The following is a 24,596-nucleotide window of genomic DNA, read 5'->3' as shown; positions in this document are numbered from 1 at the left end:
TAAATCCCCACACTACCTGCTGGCCTCTATCCCTTTTTTTCTCAACATATAGATTTCTTTTTTTTTGTTTTTTGTTTTTTTTTTTTGAGTATGTAAAAAACAGAAATGAACTCACTTCCAAGTTTGGCACATGATAAAGATGGCAGTACATCAACGGAAGTGAGATCATAATGCTGCTGCAGAAATTGACTAAAGAGAACATACTATTAGAGCCCTTATTTTTCACCATTTACATTTTTAGTATTGTATTTTTATTATAAATATATCCATTTACTACACTTTAAATCTAGTGACATAAAGATGGTTCTATCAAAATTTTTCTTGTTAATCTGCATTTCTATCTATCTTTTCATTGTGAGTACTGTTTCTTTCTTTATTCTTTTAGCTATCTTGTCAAAAACTTGACTATTTAGTTTTTCAAAGAATCAGCTTCTAAACCTGGAAATAAACCTGGTAACTTCCTCTATTGGGTAATAGATAGCCTATCCTATATTTGCAGCAGAAAATAAATGTGGGAAATTTTAGAAAGCATCTACTGAAAATTGATAGTAGATATAATTTTCATATCACCTCATCTCAAACACTGCATTGAAGATTTTACCTAAAACAATAAGAAGGAAAAAGATATATAATAAGCACATAATATGAAATAGGAGAACCAAAATTGCTGTTATGAGCACATGATATAATAGGAAAAGGGGGGAAAAAAACTATAAACATATTTTCCAATGCCTAAGACAGTTTAGTAAAGTTACTACAAAAGGTCATTAATCAGAATCTGTAACATTTCTATCTACTAGCCTCACCTGATTGGAAAGTGTATATTTAACAAACCCACTTACTGCAGCAACAAAAATTTTATAGTATTGGCAGAATTGGTAACTATATGGAGATTCACACCTTTAAAAAAATGAACACTTTTGTAGAACATAATGGAATACCCAAATAAAAAGACTTAACACATTTTAAAAATGAGAAGTTTCCATATAAAATAAAGATATCAACTTACTTCAATTATGTAAAAAGACTTCAGCACATTTCCAATGAAAATTATTTTAGAATTTCTCTCTCTCTCTCTCTCTCTCTCGTGAGCACATTTGCCCTAAGGCAAAAACCTCTAAAAAAGTAGTCCAAAAATAAAACCAAGATATTAAGAACTATGTCTAGCATTTCTGCACTAAGACTTCTTTTAACATTGCTTATTTGTAGATGTAATTTATTAGATTAAGAACTTTCCCTTCTATTATGTATTTGCTATAAAAATTATAAATTGTGAATAGATGTTGAATTATATCAATTATGTCTGTCTATATTGAGATAATCATGCAAGTTTCTTTTAATTAGTTAACGAATTAGTATGTAATGAAAGTCACAAAACCATCATCCAAGCAACCCAAGGACTATAACATTATTGCTTCCTGTGTGTACATCTTCTACCGTATCCTGTTTTTCACAACCAAGGCAACTTAACCTTACATTATGTGTTGTTTCCGTACTTTTTAACATATAGTTTTTGGTCAGATATAAATATTCCCCTAAATTATGATATTTAATTTTAAGTTGTTTTATAAATTGTTAAAAAGTTTGTCATACAAGAATCTTCTAGGAATTGCTTCGTTAAATCAATATTATTTTAATAAGATTCATCTTCATAGATTTGCTTATAGTTATAAAGTTAATTTACTTTTACTGCTACCTAACATCCCATATACACATATATGACAATATATTTATCCTTTGCCTATTACATTTCTGCTTTTTGGCTTTTAAAATCAGTACAAGGAAGATACTTGCACTTATATTTTGGTGTAGATACTCCCTTTTTTTTCTTGATTATATATCTAGGAGTGGAATTTTCTGACTCGAGAGCCAGTAAATGTTTAATTTCACAAGGTACGAATTGATAATTTACCAAAAAATTTTTAATCAATTTATACTACCAGCATCTACATATCTACAAACTTCAGCTTCAATTTCCTAAGATGGCCATTACAATTAGTAGACTCTTTAAAGTTTAAACATTCTTTGCATTTCTAGGGGAGTTCTTCATTACTAATTACATTAAACTTTGATATTGTATTTAACTTTGAAATGATATGTAAGCTTCCATGATTCTGTTTACCAATACTCTATTTACAATTTCTCTATCAATGTTGGAAAATGAGATTCCCAATCATTTTCTTTTCTGGTACTTTCTTTGTCCAATTTTGGTGCCAGAAAACCATGATTCCATAAAAGAATTTGAGAAGATTTTTCCCTTTGTCTTCTGTGGACTGGCGGGGATAATGTAAAAAGAATGTGTTTTTTTAAAGCTGTAAAATGAGGGTTTATGTAATGCAGAAAGTATATATTTTTTGAAAACTGTAAAGTCTTGTTTAATGTTTTTAATGTCTTGGGTCAATTCAGGGTTTCTTTTCTTTATCTCTTTTTTCTTTAGGAGTTTTGCTATAGGGCATGTGTGCTCACTGGAGAAGACAGAGAGACAGAGAGAGAGAATATGAGAAATCAGTCCCCAACAGGAATGGTCATGAGCAATCCTTTCTCTTCACCCTTTTCTTGGGATTTTGGGCATGCAAACACACACACACACACACACACACACACACACACACACACACACACATTGTGAATGTGAGTTCCAAGCCACTGGGTCTGGGACTCAAACCATGGTTGGTCTTGTGGGAGTCCAGTATCTAAATCACCACACTACCTGCTGGCCTCTATCCCTTTTTTTCTCAACATATAGATTTCTTTTTTTTTGTTTTTTGTTTTTTTTTTTTGAGTATGTAAAAAACAGAAATGAACTCACTTCCAAGTTTGGCACATGATAAAGATGGCAGTACATCAACGGAAGTGAGATCATAATGCTGCTGCAGAAATTGACTAAAGAGAACATACTATTAGAGCCCTTATTTTTCACCATTTACATTTTTAGTATTGTATTTTTATTATAAATATATCCATTTACTACACTCTAAATCTAGTGACATAAAGATGGTTCTATCAAAATTTTTCTTGTTAATCTGCATTTCTATCTATCTTTTCATTGTGAGTACTGTTTCTTTCTTTATTCTTTTAGCTATCTTGTCAAAAACTTGACTATTTAGTTTTTCAAAGAATCAGCTTCTAAACCTGGAAATAAACCTGGTAACTTCCTCTATTGGGTAATAGATAGCCTATCCTATATTTGCAGCAGAAAATAAATGTGGGAAATTTTAGAAAGCATCTACTGAAAATTGATAGTAGATATAATTTTCATATCACCTCATCTCAAACACTGCATTGAAGATTTTACCTAAAACAATAAGAAGGAAAAAGATATATAATAAGCACATAATATGAAATAGGAGAACCAAAATTGCTGTTATGAGCACATGATATAATAGGAAAAGGGGGGAAAAAAACTATAAACATATTTTCCAATGCCTAAGACAGTTTAGTAAAGTTACTACAAAAGGTCATTAATCAGAATCTGTAACATTTCTATCTACTAGCCTCACCTGATTGGAAAGTGTATATTTAACAAACCCACTTACTGCAGCAACAAAAATTTTATAGTATTGGCAGAATTGGTAACTATATGGAGATTCACACCTTTAAAAAAATGAACACTTTTGTAGAACATAATGGAATACCCAAATAAAAAGACTTAACACATTTTAAAAATGAGAAGTTTCCATATAAAATAAAGATATCAACTTACTTCAATTATGTAAAAAGACTTCAGCACATTTCCAATGAAAATTATTTTAGAATTCTATTTTAGAAAAATATTTTAGGAATATACTAAATGTTCTGAAAACGTATGGAAAAAAATGAAAGATCAAGGAAAACTCAAATAATTAGAGAAATGGCTGATGGAAGTGATGGGGTGAAATGTGAGGGGCTATTGCCATGTAAGATTCATACTTAGAGCAAGCCCATCGTTACTCTAAAAAGTGATATTGTTGGATGGACCAGCAGTTAGCGTAATGGCTATGTCACTGGACTCACGCGTAGTCAACCTTGGTTCCCGTCCTAGACCCAGTGGCTTAAAACTCACACTGAGTGCGTGTGCGTGCGTGTTCAAGATCCTGAGAGGAGTATGGAGGAGAAGGGATTGAGGTGCGGCCATCCCCCCTGGGGGGTGATTTCTTGCTTTCTGTCTCTCTGTCTCTGTCTGTCTGGCGAGTGCACGTGCCCTATAGCAAAAACCTCTCAAAAAAAAAAAAAGTGATATTGTTGGGAACAGCATATAGTGCAGTGGTTATATCGCTGGACTCCCCCATGGACAGCCACAGTTTGAGTCCTGGACCCTGGGTCTTGAAACTCACACCGGGCTCGTGTGCATGTGTTCCCAAGATTCAAGGAGGAGAGTAGAGGAGAAGGGACTGTAGCATGTCATTACCCTGGGGGCTGATTTCTAACTTTCTCTCTCACTGTCTCTGTCTCTCTCCCTCTCTCTCAAGCGCATCTGCTCTAAGACAAAAACCTCTTAAAAAAAAACAATACTGCTATAAAGAAAAACAAGCAAGCAAAGCAAAGAGAGAAATGCAGTCATTTGCAAGTTTGGCATATAATAAAAATGGCAGCACATCAATGTAATTGAGTTCAATAAATGGTGCTGTAGAAACTGGCTATTTATACTGAAAATAAAATAGAGGCCTTCTTTTCACCATTTGCCAATATAAATCTCAATACGCAAAATCTTTAAACAAAGAGCATAACTTTAAATATGTCAGGAGAAAAAAATGAAAGTATTTGTGACATAATACAGGAAATAATTTCTAAATAATACTAAAAATAACATGTTAAACTAAAATGAAAATTTCCATATAAATAAAACATGAAAGTGAAAAGAAAAGAAAAATAGGAAGCAAGGAGAGTATAATTTCACAGAAATCATAAGAACTACAATATTATAACTCATTACAGAAAGCAAACAAACCAGGGTCAGCAGGTGGCGTAGTTCTTAAGGTGCTGGACTACCACATGGCTGATTGCACAAGTCCCAGACCCGGCAGCTTGAAAATCACACCAGGCATATTTGTGTGTATGTCCAGAATTCCAGGAAGAGAGTGGAGAAGGAATTGTAGTGTGTTCATCCCCCCCAGGGGGTGACTTCTCACTTTCCCTCTCACTTTCTCTTTGGTGAACATATGTGCTCTATGGCAAAAACTTTAAAAACAAACAATAAACCAATAGAAAAAGTATTAGCAAAACAGAAATAGAGAGTCAGCCCAGGCATCCCATATGGCTGATTGCATGGTTTGAGTCCCAGACCTACAGTTTGAGAAACATGTCAGGCGCATGCCCATATCCTGAAAGAAAGACGAAATGAAGAAAAAGAGATTGCAGCATGACCATTCCCATGGGAGGTGCTTTCTAGTTTTGTCTCTATTTCTCTCTGGAGAGTACACATCACCTCTGGCAAAATTTTTTTAAAAAAGTAATAATTAGAGTGTAGTACAGTGTGAACTCCATAGCAAGAGATAGAAATGAAAAGATGACCAGTTTCACTAGTAATCAAGAAAGTACAAATAGAGCACAGAGACTCTATTTTACATCCAAATGTAAAGGTTCAACAATACTAATTATTGGTGACTAGGTAGGATAATAACTCCTAGACACTGTCGATGAAAATCCAAATTGGCTTACCAACTTTGTAGAATAAATTAATATAATTTAGTGATGTTGAAAATGAACACAACCATTGATTCATTAGATGGACTCCTCGATATATTTCTGAGGTAAGCATCACTGCAAGGAGACATGCTCACTGAGACATTACTGTCATACCAAACACTTGTGAAAAATCATAAAGTCAATGAACAGAAATAATAACAAGATGGAATTACATTTACCAACTGGTCAAAATGAATATAGCACAAGTACATGTACCAACTTAAAAAAAAAATCACACAAATATATTATTGAACAAATATAAAAACATTAATGACAAATCAGAAAGTAAGCTATAGGCAGATATAAACATTTAGACAGTAATTCTTACCTTTAAAGTAGCACAGAGTGACCTACAGTAACTAAATAGACATTGCTTTCATCTCTTTTTCTTCTAACACTGTCTCCAACTGCCCCTGTCAACCCTGGAGTGAAGGCTAGAGTGAGGTCTAGATTGGACCTATAGGGTCTGTAGTGCCTTCTCATCATTTCTGGTCCTAATGAAGCCATGCAAAAATCGGTTATGCAACTGGACTCCTTAGAGACAGCCCAGAGGGGCCACATAAGATAAAGAAGAAACATGAAGATGTTAATAACCTGTAGGGTAGACTCTGGCTACTGAAATGGCCAGAAAAGTTCACCAGTCTCTCTCTGGTGGGCACAGCCCTCTCACTCCCATCAGTGGCATAAACACGCAGTAGGTTCCTTGGACATCTCTGGAGCCCATCTGCACAACTCAGCAACTGGCTTGTGTGTGTGTGTATGTGTGTGTGTGTGTGTGTGTAACTAGCCAGTTCAGTTATTCACAGACCTTGAGGTGGTTTTTATAGGATGTTATGACTAAGACAACTATTGAGACAATACTGTTTATTATTCAACGTACACATCATAGGAACCAAGAAAATAATGCGAGACAATAAAATAAAAGAAATTCTGATCAGAAATCTAGTAAGACCATCTCTATTTGCTGCTTGTAGGATTTTGTATACAGAAAGTCATAGGGAATCCATTGAAAATTGTGTTATAATTAATAAATAAGTTCAGCAAGTTTAGGGCTGGTCCTACTCTTAGTGGTTAAGGGAGCTGGATCTCACAAAGCCAATTATGGTCTGAATCCTGGTCCCCACACCTTGAAAACAATGCTCAGCGTCTGCCTAAAATCTTAGGATTTAGGATGGAGAAATAGAGAAGCAATTGCAGCATGACCACGCCCCATTAGGAGTTGCTTTCTTACTCTTCCTCCTTCTCTTTCTCTCCCTGTCTCTCTCTGGTAAGTGCATGTTCCCTTTGGTAATTAAAAAAAAATCAATTGTATTTCTATACCATACTGATGAACAATCTCAAAATGAAATTCCAATTACTGTGCATCAAAAAGAATAAAATACTTATGAATAAGCTCCACAAAGGAAGTGTGAGATTTGTACATTAAAAACTACTAATGATTGTTGAAAGAAGTGAAAGATGATTTAAGTGAATGGAATGATAAGTCATGGTTACAGACTGGAAGGTTTAATATTAAATAGAGGTGCTCATGCTAGCTGCAGGGGTAGAAGGTCAGGGCGAGGGTTCTGCAGGCCATAGGAGAAAGATGGCAGTGGTGTCACACGTTAACCAGGAGAAAATTAAGAAGCCTGAAAAGCCGAGAAACCCAGAAGACACACCTGCTCGTGCTGGGGGTTTTCACCACCAATAATGGTCACCATCACCGAATGGATGAGTTTTCCCGTGGAAATGTACCATCTAGCAAGTGGCAGATCTACACTTGGATGGATGCAACATTGAAAGAACTGACTGGTTTAGTAAAAGTAGCCTACCCAGAAGCTAGGGAAAAGGGCACACACTTCACTTTTGCAATTGTTTTTACAGACCTTAAAAAACCTAGCTGTCGTGTTAAGGAGATCACAGCTGCACGTCAAGTAGAAAGGGCACTGATGATTCCATGACCATGAAGTCTCATACGTTCCAAATAGGAGCTTATTTGGACATAGCAATTATCCCTCCAAATCAGGTACCACCTCTTTCAGGGCACATGAGATCATATTAAATTCTATTTACTTTTTCTTGAATTTATTTTTCAGTCAGTTGTATAAAATAAATGTATGAACTCTTTCTGCTAATTATTGCCATTAAGTCCTTAAATTCTAAACAAATTGTAATGTATCTATTTAAGAGTAAGGTTTGGATGTGCTATGGTATAACTATTAATAAAAACTCTGTATGTTTCAAAGCCTTCTGTAAAATATAAAGAATATAGTGCTCTTAGCATCTTATGTAAAACTACTATATATTGTTAAATATACATGTGCAATAAAAAAATTGTTAAATGGAAATATCTTCAAATTTATCTAATACAATTTCCTATCAAATTCTCAACTGGCTTATTTGTAGAAACTGACATGTTGATATTAAAATTTATATGGTAACTCAAAAGGCCCAGAATAGTTAAAATTATATATTTTTTAAAAAAGTTGGAGGATTAGTATGTTGTGATTTGAAAATTTACTACAAAGCTGCAGTAAGCAAGACAGTGTGGTACTGGCATTTAAAAAGAAAAAATAAATATAAACACACAAATATGTACCAGGATAGTTCAAAGAACTTGTATGGATGGAATTAAAGTACAAGTTTATTTTGGTGCAGAAAAATATTTGAAATCCATATATAGTTTTCTTATAAAAATGAATTTTCATTAACTTTTCAAAGATTCTCATACACACATATGCACATACATGCATACTTTGAAATATACTTAGTTTTGCAGCATCACTTGAAAACACTAAGAATATAGTGTAACTGATAATTAGGCAACTTCTGAATGTGTTTAAAGAGTTCTGTTTGCCCACAATATTGCAACTCTATGCCTAGCTAAAGCTATTGTCTGTAGTGCTGAACATCAAAGCTCTTTATTTTAACTTTTTGCATTTGACATGATTGAAAAAAATGTTTAATTGGTACAATAGCCATATCACTAACATCAAGCCATTCATTGTAAAGAATGCCTTTGCCTTCTGCTAGTTGAATTTATTTTTTGTAACTTGTTTCCATATTTCTGTTATCTTTGGCATAAAACAAATATGGTAAAAATGTTATATAATTAAAGCAATTATATTTTATAAATTATTTTACAAAATTAGGTTTTCCACAGATAGACAGACTTGCTCCAAAATGAAAACTGTAAAACTGTACAAAATTACCGTCCATAAATGTTATCTTTTTTCTCATAAGTTTTACTTAACACATATAATTCATGTAATTTAAAGATTAAAAAAGTACAATTACAAAATTTAATAAAAATAGTTTAAAAATACTTATTTGTGTCCTAAAATATTCTGCTATAAACTTGACAAATTTCTTTATATGGTCTGGCACCTAGTACAGAACTAGATTCTCAAGAAATTTTGTTTTTATTTTTTCATTATTGAATGGGACCAACATTAATACATCAAAATTAATGCTTCCATATTTGGTAGTCTTTTCAAATACTTCCATATTTGATAGGACTCTAGGCATTTTATCAAGCAGTACCTTTTCATTTAATCAATTATTTTATGGCAAATTTTCTCTGTGTCCAGCCTTTCTGGATTCTCCTATATTTGTTAAGAATTTGGGATGTTTTCTATATCTGGTTGCTCCTTTTTCTTTTTTTGGAGGGGATTTTGCTGTAGGGTGCGTGCGCTTGCCAGAAAGATAGAGACAGAGAGACAGAACGTGACAAATCACCTCCCGGGGGGGATGGCCAGCCCGCTATCCCTTCTCCCCCATTCTCCTCTTGGGATCTTGGGCACAGATGCACACGTGCCCAGAGTGAGTTTAAGCCACCGGGTCTGGGACTCGAACCGAGGTCGACTACATGGGAGTCCAGCGACATAGCCATTACGCCAACTGCTGGTCCAGGTTGCTCTTTTTTCTACCTGACAATTCTTGAGGATATGACATATGATTACATATTTTTGTGAAGGCTTCCCTCACATTATTTCTGAAGTAGAGTTGGCTTCTTTTTTTGTCTTCTAAGTAACAATAATAGTCATTTTTATTGAGTAGAGTTCAGTTATTCACAGACCTTGAGGTGGTTTTTATAGGATGTTATGACTAAGACAACTATTGAGACAATACTGTTTATTATTCAACGTACACATCATAGGAACCAAGAAAATAATGCGAGACAATAAAATAAAAGAAATTCTGATCAGAAATCTAGTAAGACCATCTCTATTTGCTGCTTGTAGGATTTTGTATACAGAAAGTCATAGGGAATCCATTGAAAATTGTGTTATAATTAATAAATAAGTTCAGCAAGTTTAGGGCTGGTCCTACTCTTAGTGGTTAAGGGAGCTGGATCTCACAAAGCCAATTATGGTCTGAATCCTGGTCCCCACACCTTGAAAACAATGCTCAGCGTCTGCCTAAAATCTTAGGATTTAGGATGGAGAAATAGAGAAGCAATTGCAGCATGACCACGCCCCATTAGGAGTTGCTTTCTTACTCTTCCTCCTTCTCTTTCTCTCCCTGTCTCTCTCTGGTAAGTGCATGTTCCCTTTGGTAATTAAAAAAAAATCAATTGTATTTCTATACCATACTGATGAACAATCTCAAAATGAAATTCCAATTACTGTGCATCAAAAAGAATAAAATACTTATGAATAAGCTCCACAAAGGAAGTGTGAGATTTGTACATTAAAAACTACTAATGATTGTTGAAAGAAGTGAAAGATGATTTAAGTGAATGGAATGATAACTCATGGTTACAGACTGGAAGGTTTAATATTAAATAGAGGTGCTCATGCTAGCTGCAGGGGTAGAAGGTCAGGGCGAGGGTTCTGCAGGCCATAGGAGAAAGATGGCAGTGGTGTCACACGTTAACCAGGAGAAAATTAAGAAGCCTGAAAAGCCGAGAAACCCAGAAGACACACCTGCTCGTGCTGGGGGTTTTCACCACCAATAATGGTCACCATCACCGAATGGATGAGTTTTCCCGTGGAAATGTACCATCTAGCAAGTGGCAGATCTACACTTGGATGGATGCAACATTGAAAGAACTGACTGGTTTAGTAAAAGTAGCCTACCCAGAAGCTAGGGAAAAGGGCACACACTTCACTTTTGCAATTGTTTTTACAGACCTTAAAAAACCTAGCTGTCGTGTTAAGGAGATCACAGCTGCACGTCAAGTAGAAAGGGCACTGATGATTCCATGACCATGAAGTCTCATACGTTCCAAATAGGAGCTTATTTGGACATAGCAATTATCCCTCCAAATCAGGTACCACCTCTTTCAGGGCACATGAGATCATATTAAATTCTATTTACTTTTTCTTGAATTTATTTTTCAGTCAGTTGTATAAAATAAATGTATGAACTCTTTCTGCTAATTATTGCCATTAAGTCCTTAAATTCTAAACAAATTGTAATGTATCTATTTAAGAGTAAGGTTTGGATGTGCTATGGTATAACTATTAATAAAAACTCTGTATGTTTCAAAGCCTTCTGTAAAATATAAAGAATATAGTGCTCTTAGCATCTTATGTAAAACTACTATATATTGTTAAATATACATGTGCAATAAAAAAATTGTTAAATGGAAATATCTTCAAATTTATCTAATACAATTTCCTATCAAATTCTCAACTGGCTTATTTGTAGAAACTGACATGTTGATATTAAAATTTATATGGTAACTCAAAAGGCCCAGAATAGTTAAAATTATATATTTTTTAAAAAAGTTGGAGGATTAGTATGTTGTGATTTGAAAATTTACTACAAAGCTGCAGTAAGCAAGACAGTGTGGTACTGGCATTTAAAAAGAAAAAATAAATATAAACACACAAATATGTACCAGGATAGTTCAAAGAACTTGTATGGATGGAATTAAAGTACAAGTTTATTTTGGTGCAGAAAAATATTTGAAATCCATATATAGTTTTCTTATAAAAATGAATTTTCATTAACTTTTCAAAGATTCTCATACACACATATGCACATACATGCATACTTTGAAATATACTTAGTTTTGCAGCATCACTTGAAAACACTAAGAATATAGTGTAACTGATAATTAGGCAACTTCTGAATGTGTTTAAAGAGTTCTGTTTGCCCACAATATTGCAACTCTATGCCTAGCTAAAGCTATTGTCTGTAGTGCTGAACATCAAAGCTCTTTATTTTAACTTTTTGCATTTGACATGATTGAAAAAAATGTTTAATTGGTACAATAGCCATATCACTAACATCAAGCCATTCATTGTAAAGAATGCCTTTGCCTTCTGCTAGTTGAATTTATTTTTTGTAACTTGTTTCCATATTTCTGTTATCTTTGGCATAAAACAAATATGGTAAAAATGTTATATAATTAAAGCAATTATATTTTATAAATTATTTTACAAAATTAGGTTTTCCACAGATAGACAGACTTGCTCCAAAATGAAAACTGTAAAACTGTACAAAATTACCGTCCATAAATGTTATCTTTTTTCTCATAAGTTTTACTTAACACATATAATTCATGTAATTTAAAGATTAAAAAAGTACAATTACAAAATTTAATAAAAATAGTTTAAAAATACTTATTTGTGTCCTAAAATATTCTGCTATAAACTTGACAAATTTCTTTATATGGTCTGGCACCTAGTACAGAACTAGATTCTCAAGAAATTTTGTTTTTATTTTTTCATTATTGAATGGGACCAACATTAATACATCAAAATTAATGCTTCCATATTTGGTAGTCTTTTCAAATACTTCCATATTTGATAGGACTCTAGGCATTTTATCAAGCAGTACCTTTTCATTTAATCAATTATTTTATGGCAAATTTTCTCTGTGTCCAGCCTTTCTGGATTCTCCTATATTTGTTAAGAATTTGGGATGTTTTCTATATCTGGTTGCTCCTTTTTCTTTTTTTGGAGGGGATTTTGCTGTAGGGTGCGTGCGCTTGCCAGAAAGATAGAGACAGAGAGACAGAACGTGACAAATCACCTCCCGGGGGGGATGGCCAGCCCGCTATCCCTTCTCCCCCATTCTCCTCTTGGGATCTTGGGCACAGATGCACACGTGCCCAGAGTGAGTTTAAGCCACCGGGTCTGGGACTCGAACCGAGGTCGACTACATGGGAGTCCAGCGACATAGCCATTACGCCAACTGCTGGTCCAGGTTGCTCTTTTTTCTACCTGACAATTCTTGAGGATATGACATATGATTACATATTTTTGTGAAGGCTTCCCTCACATTATTTCTGAAGTAGAGTTGGCTTCTTTTTTTGTCTTCTAAGTAACAATAATAGTCATTTTTATTGAGTAGTTATAACGCATAGGAAAATGGATGAAAGGTTCATATTATTCATCTAATAAACTTCTGAACTAGTTTCTATTGTCATCCAATTTTTCAGTTTCAGAAGCCTTTAAGAAGGTATATGACCTTGGAAAAGATATGTAGCTTATAGGTGACAACATGAAGATTTTCCAAGTCCATCTGATGCAAAGCCACCATGCTGAGTTGTTCAGATCGTACCCTTTAAAAGAGCCCCTGGTGGATTGGACATAAGTTAATCTCTTTTTAGCATGTCCTTCCATTATAATATTAGGTTTTAGGGAAAGTCATGATGTATTTTTCTGTTTTTCTATGCAAAATGCATCATGACTTTCTGGACAACCCAATAGTATGTATCTTATTCTGTTTACAGTAGTCTACTTGTAAATGCCATTCCTCTGCCAAATTTTGTATTCTTGGAGTGCTCCAATCAAATTTTAGTTATCTCTGTATCTTCAAAATTTATTAGTGGGCCTTCACATTATTAGGGATCTATGAATATGCTTATTTGATAGGCAGAAAGTGGAAAATAGAAGAAATTGGGTCAAGGCAGATATTGAAGATTTTTTAAAAAAATATAGTAAACTTTTCAAAGTACAGTCAACTTTTTTACATAGATCAGCAAGGAAATACATGTAAATATCTAAAGAAATGTTTGTATGAAGAGATCTGAAAGAAATTTTAAAGTGGAGTATTAATAATTTCACGTTTATACTCCATGGCACTGTGAACTTGGCAGCACTGTGCAGTATACCACCTTGTTGGGAAAAGATTAAAGTTAGGGACAATGACTTTAATGCTTTGTCTGTAATGCAGAATGAGGTAAAGGTCCCTAGATTTAAAGAGTGGTAATGAGAACTGAAAACACAGGGACAATCTGACAGGTGAAAGGACAGAGCTTTTCTTTTTTTTTGCGCAGTTCACTCCATTTAATCAGAGTTTAAATCAAGATAAAGAGTGCCACACTGACAGCCAGTGACAGCTTTCAGCAATAAGAGCGGGTTAACACATGGAGGTCCGAAATGGGTAGATAAAGATCTGCAGACAAACACAGGAAACTAGTAGAATACAAAGTCCGAGGTCATTTTGCCAAGTAAGCATCAGATCCAGGAGACTAAGGAAAGTACTAAAGTTTTGGAATCCTTCACTAGGGGTGGAAAATTAGACTGCAAATCTGAACTCAACATTGGCTGCCAAGGTCAGACCAGAGGAACAGCAGACATAAGATGAGGAAGAGCAAGAGCTAGGTCAGGGCAGTGGTCCAGAGAACCTTGGGAAACAGGATGTTAAGATTGGCTTGTAAATTTCAGGGACCCAAAAGTGACAAAAGACAGAAGAGCTGCTGTAGGAAGTTGCTGCTATCAGAGAAATCTGACAAAGCACGCTAATTGTATAGGAAGTACAGTGTATGCAGAAAAGCCACTGTGACGTGGAGACTTCAGTGGGTTCCAAAAGTATAGCAAAAAGTGCAACAGGACAAATTCTAAGATTCCAGGCCCAGACACTACATCAGGGAACAGAGATACAGGCATAGCAGACTATGTGTCCTTGATGGTTGGATTCTCTTCAAAGAGAATATTGGTGAGCTGAAGTTTGGAAAGGGTAGAATATAGTGTAGGAAATTAACTCTAAAACCAAGTAGGGTTGTGGCCCACAGTAATAAGTCAATAATGCGGCAATTAATAGCCACAGGTGGCAACGGAGAGGAGCAGCAGCAATTCTAACAATACCTGGCCCAGAGTTCAGAAGGTAGGGCTTCAGATGTACCTAGGAAAAAGATGAATCCCAGAGTTTGAAGGCTCTGGAGGATGAGTCTGCAAGTATGGGCCAGGCCTTCTCCATTGTGGGAGCTGGGCATTGGCAAAGGCAGGAGGCCAGGCAAATGACCATGCTGACCTCTATCCAGATCAATGAGGAGCTGAGGTCCTGAAGAATGGGCTCTACTTGGTGTCGTCTGCTGATGTCAATTATATCATCCCTCCACTATCCACTGCTCTGGCATAAAACTCAACCTATTCACATTCAGAAGGTTTCTGCCAACAATGGACTGGGTATTGTGTTGAAGGACAGGGAGAAGCAGGGCCGACTTGCATGGGTGACACCCATGGCACTAAACGAGGAGAGCACACACACGCACACACACACACACCACACACACACACACACACATGCAGACTGAACAAGCGTAGTGTTTTCTTCCATTTTCAGATTCCTTTGTTCTCCACTCATACGTTCCCTTAAGTCCTTCTTCTTCTATTCCAGCCTAAGGAAAAGGAAGAATGTAAAATAGAGAAGACGCTCTCTGTTCCACGTCTATAGATTTTCTTTCATGTTAATTGTATGCTATATTCTCTGGTATACTGATTAGTCTAGGGGAAATATTAGAAATAAGTAATTGTAATTTCTCACAGCACTGCTCTTGATCTCTGTCTTGACATAATGCTTTTTCTAGATTAACAGGTCTTGGTACGGCATACTTGCTAGACGAATGTGTATTTTTTATATAATATTTCAGTTGAACAAAATATTCTTTAAAGATCCTCATTCTTTTCTTCACCGTTGGTTGTGAATATGCACTGTGGGTTTTTAGTGACAGGATCTAATTGAATTTAATTGTGGTGTCTGTCTATTGGTGCAGTGCCCAGAAAGCTTTGGAAAAAGAATGGTTTTTGTATGTGAGGTAATAAATAAGGGCCATACACCCGCTATTGTAGAATTTCTTGTTATCTTTGATCTTGAAATCATTTTTTGATTAAAATGAAAAAAATCTAAACTTGGAGACAGAACGTGACAAATCACCTCCCGGGGGGGATGGCCAGCCCGCTATCCCTTCTCCCCCATTCTCCTCTTGGGATCTTGGGCACAGATGCACACGTGCCCAGAGTGAGTTTAAGCCACCGGGTCTGGGACTCGAACCGAGGTCGACTACATGGGAGTCCAGCGACATAGCCATTACGCCAACTGCTGGTCCAGGTTGCTCTTTTTTCTACCTGACAATTCTTGAGGATATGACATATGATTACATATTTTTGTGAAGGCTTCCCTCACATTATTTCTGAAGTAGAGTTGGCTTCTTTTTTTGTCTTCTAAGTAACAATAATAGTCATTTTTATTGAGTAGTTATAACGCATAGGAAAATGGATGAAAGGTTCATATTATTCATCTAATAAACTTCTGAACTAGTTTCTATTGTCATCCAATTTTTCAGTTTCAGAAGCCTTTAAGAAGGTATATGACCTTGGAAAAGATATGTAGCTTATAGGTGACAACATGAAGATTTTCCAAGTCCATCTGATGCAAAGCCACCATGCTGAGTTGTTCAGATCGTACCCTTTAAAAGAGCCCCTGGTGGATTGGACATAAGTTAATCTCTTTTTAGCATGTCCTTCCATTATAATATTAGGTTTTAGGGAAAGTCATGATGTATTTTTCTGTTTTTCTATGCAAAATGCATCATGACTTTCTGGACAACCCAATAGTATGTATCTTATTCTGTTTACAGTAGTCTACTTGTAAATGCCATTCCTCTGCCAAATTTTGTATTCTTGGAGTGCTCCAATCAAATTTTAGTTATCTCTGTATCTTCAAAATTTATTAGTGGGCCTTCACATTATTAGGGATCTATGAATATGCTTATTTGATAGGCAGAAAGTGGAAAATAGAAGAAATTGGGTCAAGGCAGATATTGAAGATTTTTTAAAAAAATATAGTAAACTTTTCAAAGTACAGTCAACTTTTTTACATAGATCAGCAAGGAAATACATGTAAATATCTAAAGAAATGTTTGTATGAAGAGATCTGAAAGAAATTTTAAAGTGGAGTATTAATAATTTCACGTTTATACTCCATGGCACTGTGAACTTGGCAGCACTGTGCAGTATACCACCTTGTTGGGAAAAGATTAAAGTTAGGGACAATGACTTTAATGCTTTGTCTGTAATGCAGAATGAGGTAAAGGTCCCTAGATTTAAAGAGTGGTAATGAGAACTGAAAACACAGGGACAATCTGACAGGTGAAAGGACAGAGCTTTTCTTTTTTTTTGCGCAGTTCACTCCATTTAATCAGAGTTTAAATCAAGATAAAGAGTGCCACACTGACAGCCAGTGACAGCTTTCAGCAATAAGAGCGGGTTAACACATGGAGGTCCGAAATGGGTAGATAAAGATCTGCAGACAAACACAGGAAACTAGTAGAATACAAAGTCCGAGGTCATTTTGCCAAGTAAGCATCAGATCCAGGAGACTAAGGAAAGTACTAAAGTTTTGGAATCCTTCACTAGGGGTGGAAAATTAGACTGCAAATCTGAACTCAACATTGGCTGCCAAGGTCAGACCAGAGGAACAGCAGACATAAGATGAGGAAGAGCAAGAGCTAGGTCAGGGCAGTGGTCCAGAGAACCTTGGGAAACAGGATGTTAAGATTGGCTTGTAAATTTCAGGGACCCAAAAGTGACAAAAGACAGAAGAGCTGCTGTAGGAAGTTGCTGCTATCAGAGAAATCTGACAAAGCACGCTAATTGTATAGGAAGTACAGTGTATGCAGAAAAGCCACTGTGACGTGGAGACTTCAGTGGGTTCCAAAAGTATAGCAAAAAGTGCAACAGGACAAATTCTAAGATTCCAGGCCCAGACACTACATCAGGGAACAGAGATACAGGCATAGCAGACTATGTGTCCTTGATGGTTGGATTCTCTTCAAAGAGAATATTGGTGAGCTGAAGTTTGGAAAGGGTAGAATATAGTGTAGGAAATTAACTCTAAAACCAAGTAGGGTTGTGGCCCACAGTAATAAGTCAATAATGCGGCAATTAATAGCCACAGGTGGCAACGGAGAGGAGCAGCAGCAATTCTAACAATACCTGGCCCAGAGTTCAGAAGGTAGGGCTTCAGATGTACCTAGGAAAAAGATGAATCCCAGAGTTTGAAGGCTCTGGAGGATGAGTCTGCAAGTATGGGCCAGGCCTTCTCCATTGTGGGAGCTGGGCATTGGCAAAGGCAGGAGGCCAGGCAAATGACCATGCTGACCTCTATCCAGATCAATGAGGAGCTGAGGTCCTGAAGAATGGGCTCTACTTGGTGTCGTCTGCTGATGTCAATTATATCATCCCTCCACTATCCATTGCTCTGGCATAAAACTCAACCTATTCACATTCAGAAGGTTTCTGCCAACAATGGACTGGGTATTGTGTTGAAGGACAGGGAGAAGCAGGGCCGACTTGCATGGGTGACACCCATGGCACTAAACGAGGAGAGCACACACACGCACACACACACACACACACACACACACACACACACACGCAGGCTGAACAAGCGTAGTGTTTTCTTCCATTTTCAGATTCCTTTGTTCTCCACTCATACGTTCCCTTAAGTCCTTCTTCTTCTATTCCAGCCTAAGGAAAAGGAAGAATGTAAAATAGAGAAGACGCTCTCTGTTCCACGTCTATAGATTTTCTTTCATGTTAATTGTATGCTATATTCTCTGGTATACTGATTAGTCTAGGGGAAATATTAGAAATAAGTAATTGTAATTTCTCACAGCACTGCTCTTGATCTCTGTCTTGACATAATGCTTTTTCTAGATTAACAGGTCTTGGTACGGCATACTTGCTAGACGAATGTGTATTTTTTATATAATATTTCAGTTGAACAAAATATTCTTTAAAGATCCTCATTCTTTTCTTCACCGTTGGTTGTGAATATGCACTGTGGGTTTTTAGTGACAGGATCTAATTGAATTTAATTGTGGTGTCTGTCTATTGGTGCAGTGCCCAGAAAGCTTTGGAAAAAGAATGGTTTTTGTATGTGAGGTAATAAATAAGGGCCATACACCCGCTATTGTAAAATTTCTTGTTATCTTTGATCTTGAAATCATTTTTTGATTAAAATGAAAAAAATCTAAACTTGCCTCTCTTAAGTAAGTAAACTGATCTTGATTTTACATCTACTGAACTCTCTTAATGCTCATTTTATGTATTTTTCCTAGTATCAATTGGTAAAATTATTTTTAAGTTCATTATATTAATTCACATAGTTTAAAACCTGCCTTTCTTAGGTGTATGAATAGGTTTGCAATTATTACTGTAAGAATTAAGATCTGACTTAGGCTCACCTTGATTATGATAATAATGCATTTTTTTAAACTTTCAGAGTCAACTAACGTCTACAGTGAAACATAAAATTTCCTATTAAAATTAAGACATAAAAATAAATCCTGGGAAATAAGATTAATTTTATTGAGAAAAAAATGGGGAAGCTTAGTGCCTTGATTTAGAAATGAGCGTGTATGTAACATGTTCAGTACGACCTCAATTAATCTAAAAGAGAGAAAAAAGGATGTAATCAGCAAGTCACTTCAACAATAGAAATGTAAAAATAAAAACAATAGCTTCTAAAAATGAGCCCAGTGATAAACCGCTCCTCAATACAGGCAAAATTATTTACATTCTTACATATTAGTAAAATTCGACATAGCCAAGCTGTAATTCATATAACAAAGTTTATTCCATCAGCTACTTTACCATTTAGAACTAACCTAGCAGACCTGGATTTAAATCTCTAATCTGTTATTCATTAGATCGGTCACTTAAATAAACTATTAACTTCCATGAACCTCAGTTGTAAAATGAGTAGATTATCTTAGAAGATTTTCCTTTCCATTTGAAAATCTTTGTACTTCCCTATGTTCCATGTTAACCAATATTTAATTTCTTTGTATGTACTATTTATTCAAGTATCAATCCTTTTTTTTTTTGGAGAGGTTTTTGCTATAGGGTGCGTGTGCTCACCAGAAAGACAGAGACAGAGAGATAGAAAGCAAGAAATCATGCCCCAGCAGGGATGGCCACACTGCAATCCCTTTTCCTCCATTCTCCTCTTGGGATCTTGGGCATGCACACACACGTGCCTGGCGTGAGTTTAAGCCACTGGGTCTGAGACTTCAACCACAATTGGCTACATGGGAATTCAGCGACATAGCCATTACGCTAACTGCTGGTGCCTATCAATCCATTTTTTAAAGAATTATTTAACTTTATTTATTATTATTTTTAAATTTGCTATAGGGCACATGCACTCGCTAGGAGAGAGAGAGAGAAAGTGAGAAAGAAAGCTTTCAGGTCCAGGACTCAAAATGGGGTTGGCCATGTGGGAATCCAGCACCTTCAATTACCATGCCACCTGCTGACCCCTATCAATCCATTTTTTAAAGCCAAGGGTATGCATGTACTTACCAGAGGGAGGGGTGAGAGAGACAGAGGGAGAGAGAGAAAGAGAGAGGGGGAGAGAGAGGAAAAGTACCCCTAGTGGGTTGTAGTCATGCTACAATCCTTTTACTACACTTCCCCATACTATCAGGATTTGGGGTATACACACATTTGTACCTGATTTTTTTTTTTTTTAAGGTTTATGCAATAGGGCCTGTGTGCTCGCCAGAGAGAGAGAGAGAGAGACAGGGAAATGGAAAATGAGAAATCATCTCTTCCACAGGGGATGGCTATGCTGCACACCCTTCTCCTCCTCCATTCTCCTGGGATCCTGGGTACACATGTACACATGGCCAGGGTGATTTTTAGGCCACTGATCTGGGACTTAATAGTGATCAGCTATATGGGAGTCCAGGTCCTTAACCATCATGCCGGTCTCCTGATGCATTTTTCAAACTGCCAGAGTCAGCATTTGAACTGTGGGTGGCCATATGAGATCTGGTTCCCCCATGTACAGGGCTTAACTCAGGCCCCAGTCCAATGTGTATTGAGTGCTACTATGTGCTAGTCCCTCAGGTTATTAAAATCCCCATATGAGGCTTGGATATAGCAGACAAGCAGACTTGTGCCTATTTAGATGACAGCAAGAGGTGTGGGTGCCTTGAGGCTGGGGGCAAAGCACCTATAGAGCGGAAAGCCAGTGGAGACCAGATGAACCTGAATACTGAATGATTAGTAGGAGTTGAACAGTGAAGAAAAGAAGGAAGGGCACTCCAGATCAGGAAAAGTGTACGAACAACTGTGAAATATCTTGATAGGTCTTTATGTTTGTAAAAGAAGGAGAACATCCATGTGGCTGCAGCTTAGGGGAGATTAACCTTAGGAGAAAGAGACTGAAATGAAAGGCTTGAGGCAATTTGTAAAAGGACTATCTCGCGTCACCAGTTATAGTTAGGAGGCTAAGAAATCCAGTCTTAGAACTGAGTTTTTTAACTGAAATGTGCTACATTAAAGGTAAAGGTAATTAGGCTTTCACCGTGTATTTTGCTTGAATGAATCTTTTAACCTCTCCAGATTTAACATGCTTTGTAAAATGTGATCATTATACTTGCCCCGACCTACCATTCAGCACTACGTTTCTGTTTTTCAATCTTAGTTTTCTCTCTAAAACTGCAGTCTCTGATAATAAATTTGTATACCGACCACCCCATTAGCAAATGCCTTGGATTTTCTTTTGTTTTAGTCTCAAATAACACAAAAGCCTATTACGAATACATAATTTTTCAGTCCAGAATGCATTCTGGCAACATTTTATGCCTTTTAAAGATGTAGCATGTGTTCTAGTGATCTGATATAAATGTAAAATTTTTTATTTAGCCAGACTACCAAATGGTATACTACCTCTAATTTCTGGTGATGTTAGTAGGCAGAGTTTTTAATGTTTACTATTATTCAAACTATATAGCAACATTTTCATCAGCATTGCTGGAGAAATCCCAGGGAAAAATTTCTTACATCACATCTGGATATGTTAGAGAAATGCAGTTGCTAAAAATCAATTTTCCATTTCTGATAAGTGCAGATCCTTTGTGTATCTGTGGCTTATATTTCACACAGTGCTTGCTTCTTATCGCTTAATCTTTTAAATGGTCAGGGCAACTTTGCCTCATTAGACATATAGATGTCCAATATATGCAGACTCATTGCTTGTCTCCCAATGCCAGATCTTTGCTATAGTCCCTGAGGAGGCATAATCTCATGTTTAACACAGTATGAGAAGGATAATGAAAACAATTCTTTCTCATATTTCTTTGGGTTAAAAAAGTATCTTATAGATGACATCAAAGAATATACCCCCCCCCACTCGCACACATATTATGCTGTTAGCGAAGTCATGATCTATTTCTCTGTGTTTTTCTGTGCAAAAATATGTCATAACTTCCCTGACAATCCAGGAGTTTATTAGAGAGCTCAGATAACATTTGCTAGGATATAAATCTATGTCTGCCAGAAAGCAAAATGGGATCTGGGTGGGCCCCCCCAAGAGGGGAATCCATCCAGAGGAACCCACCTAGGGTTGATGTCTACAGAAATCTCCACACAGTAGGATCTTCTGACTACACAGGAAGCAACTGTCCGAAACTTGCTTTTGTACACTGAAAATGACTCTCATTTAGATACTACCCTTTCCAACCAATGGAAATTTGATCAGAAAGGTATCTTTGCACGCTCTTTCTCATAACAGGAGAAAGCAACTCAACAGCATTAACGCAGCCAAAATCAACATGAGCGTGCTGACATTTCAAGTGATTTATGTGCTTATCAGACTGCTCAATAAAGTAATGCATAATTACAAAATTTACTGACACATAAAATAGAACTAATCATATTTTTCTGACTCAGGTAACTTCTTTACTAGAGGTGAATGTGAATCATTCAGCTTGATACTCATGAGGAGGGCTTCAAAAACCTTTGGAAAGTCTTATTAAAGACTGAGTTTATTTGGGGGGCAAAAAAAATTCAAAATCTATGTATGGCATTTCCTATGAACTTTTGAAGATTCTTTATATTAAATCTAAATATATCTTCATTTGAAAAATAAATGATCGATGGGACCAGCAGTTAATGTGATTAATGGCTGGGTCACTGGACTCCCATGTAGCTGACCATGATTCAAGTCCCAGACCCGGTGGCTTAAACTCATGCCGGGTGCATGTACGTGTGTGCCCAAGATCCCGAGAGGAGAATAGAGGAGAAGGGATTGTGGTGTGGCCATCCCCCCTGGGGGTGGGGGTGATTTCTTGCTTTCTATCTCTCTGTCTCTCTCTGTCTTTCTGGCAAGTGCATGCACCCTATAGCAAAAATCTCTCCAAAAAAAAAAAGGAACTGACCCACGAAAAATAAATGGTCAATGTAAACTTTGCTCCCAAAAGTACAAGAGGAAAAGAGTCCTTCTTTAAGTTTTCTAGATTTCGTGTCTGTCCCATTTTGTGCAGACCTCATCTGTTCTAGCCAGGAACTGACTGAACAGCTCTGTGTGGCTGGCAGAAATAGATTCAATGAGACTTCAGTCATTTATTGTCTGTATACTCTTGGGTAATCATAGATCCTCACTGAGCTGTTCCCTTTTGTATAAAGTGAAGCTCATAGCAACTGTCCATCATGTCCTTATATAAGTGTCCAAAGGTTCATATGAGAGAGAGAGAGAAATGTTTCCATATAGGTAAAATGCTATACTAAAAAACAGCTTAAAATAATTTCCTTCATAGGTAATCAAAACATGTTCATTTCAACGAGCATTATAAACCAAGTCTCCTAGAAATAAAATGATAATAGAAAACTCAATAGAAAGATACAATAAAATGTAGTCACAGCTATCTAATAACTGCTTTATAAGGATTATAGTTCTCAATCCTAGACCAAGATTAAACACCACTACTTGCATAATTGTACAGACAGTTTGAGAACCTGCTGATAAAAAGCATTTTACAGTCTTTTAAAGATCATTTTAAGAAATAAAAAACAAAATCAATGTTTTTACTATTTAAATCTTTTGTTTGCAAAGTTGACAAGGTTGCAAAGTAAACTTCAGAGTGTTTAATTTTTATGTAGATGAAGATATTTCAACAAATCTCTGGAAGTGAAATTGTGGTTCTTCTTTAGATAATTAAACTCTAGGAACGAAGCTTTTGGGGAAATATAATTGCTGTTTCATTTTAACAAACACTAAACAAAGAGAAGCTGCAGTTCCTCTCCATCTGCTCTTCCACACACAAGAAAAGATTGGTCTATTAGATAAAGATCTGGATTATCACCAACGGCCTTTTGCACCTCTCTCCCGGACTGCATTAAGACTACTTCTGTTCCCATTGCCTAAATGTGAGGCATTGCTAATAGCACTCCAGGAGAGATGGCTCCAGATAGAGGAAAAGTTGTGGCCAGAAAAATATCCTGATGATTTTCTTTACTGATTCTGTCTTGCAATACATATTGCTTTCTTTAACCTTTGAGAAGGAAGGATAGGATGTCTCTGATGTTACTTTTGGGCCTCTGTGGAATGTGTTCTAGGATACGTCCTGTGACTAAAAAGGGGCACAAGACAGAGGAAAACATGGATGGCTAAAGGGATAAACAGATCTTGTGTAAGATACCTGACTGAAATACGGACTTTAGGTATGGTTGAAAGAAACTGGTGTGGGCTCCATGATCTCAAAATGTCATCCTCCCCTGAACATAGGTAGGGCCTATGATTCCCTTCTCACCAATAGAATATGACAAAGATAATGGGATGTCACCCCTCTGATCGTGTTAGATTTATATAAGACTGTTTTAGCAGACGGGAGCTAGAGTTTCTCCTAGCTGGACTGATAAAGTCAGTGGCCATGTTAATATGCCCCCATGGCCAGGAACTGTGGGTGACCCCTAATACTT

The 24,596-nt window shown here is 36.4% G+C and overlaps 1 protein-coding gene and 2 pseudogenes across 1 annotated transcript in view; 2 read left to right on the top strand and 1 right to left on the bottom strand.

Annotated features, from left to right (window-relative positions):
• Positions 1 to 24,596, bottom strand: part of EDIL3 (EGF like and discoidin domains 3) — a 496,837-nt gene that overhangs the window by 45,702 nt on the left and 426,539 nt on the right. The window lies entirely within an intron of this gene.
• Positions 7,193 to 7,705, top strand: LOC106734362 (histone deacetylase complex subunit SAP18 pseudogene; annotated as a pseudogene).
• LOC106734361 (histone deacetylase complex subunit SAP18 pseudogene) lies at positions 10,442 to 10,954 on the top strand (annotated as a pseudogene).

This window comes from Tupaia chinensis, unplaced genomic scaffold (genome assembly GCF_000334495.1).
Source record: "Tupaia chinensis unplaced genomic scaffold, TupChi_1.0 Scaffold000099_1, whole genome shotgun sequence".
In the NCBI taxonomy this organism is placed as follows: Eukaryota; Metazoa; Chordata; class Mammalia; order Scandentia; family Tupaiidae; genus Tupaia; species Tupaia belangeri.
This window is presented reverse-complemented; position numbering and strand designations above follow the sequence as displayed.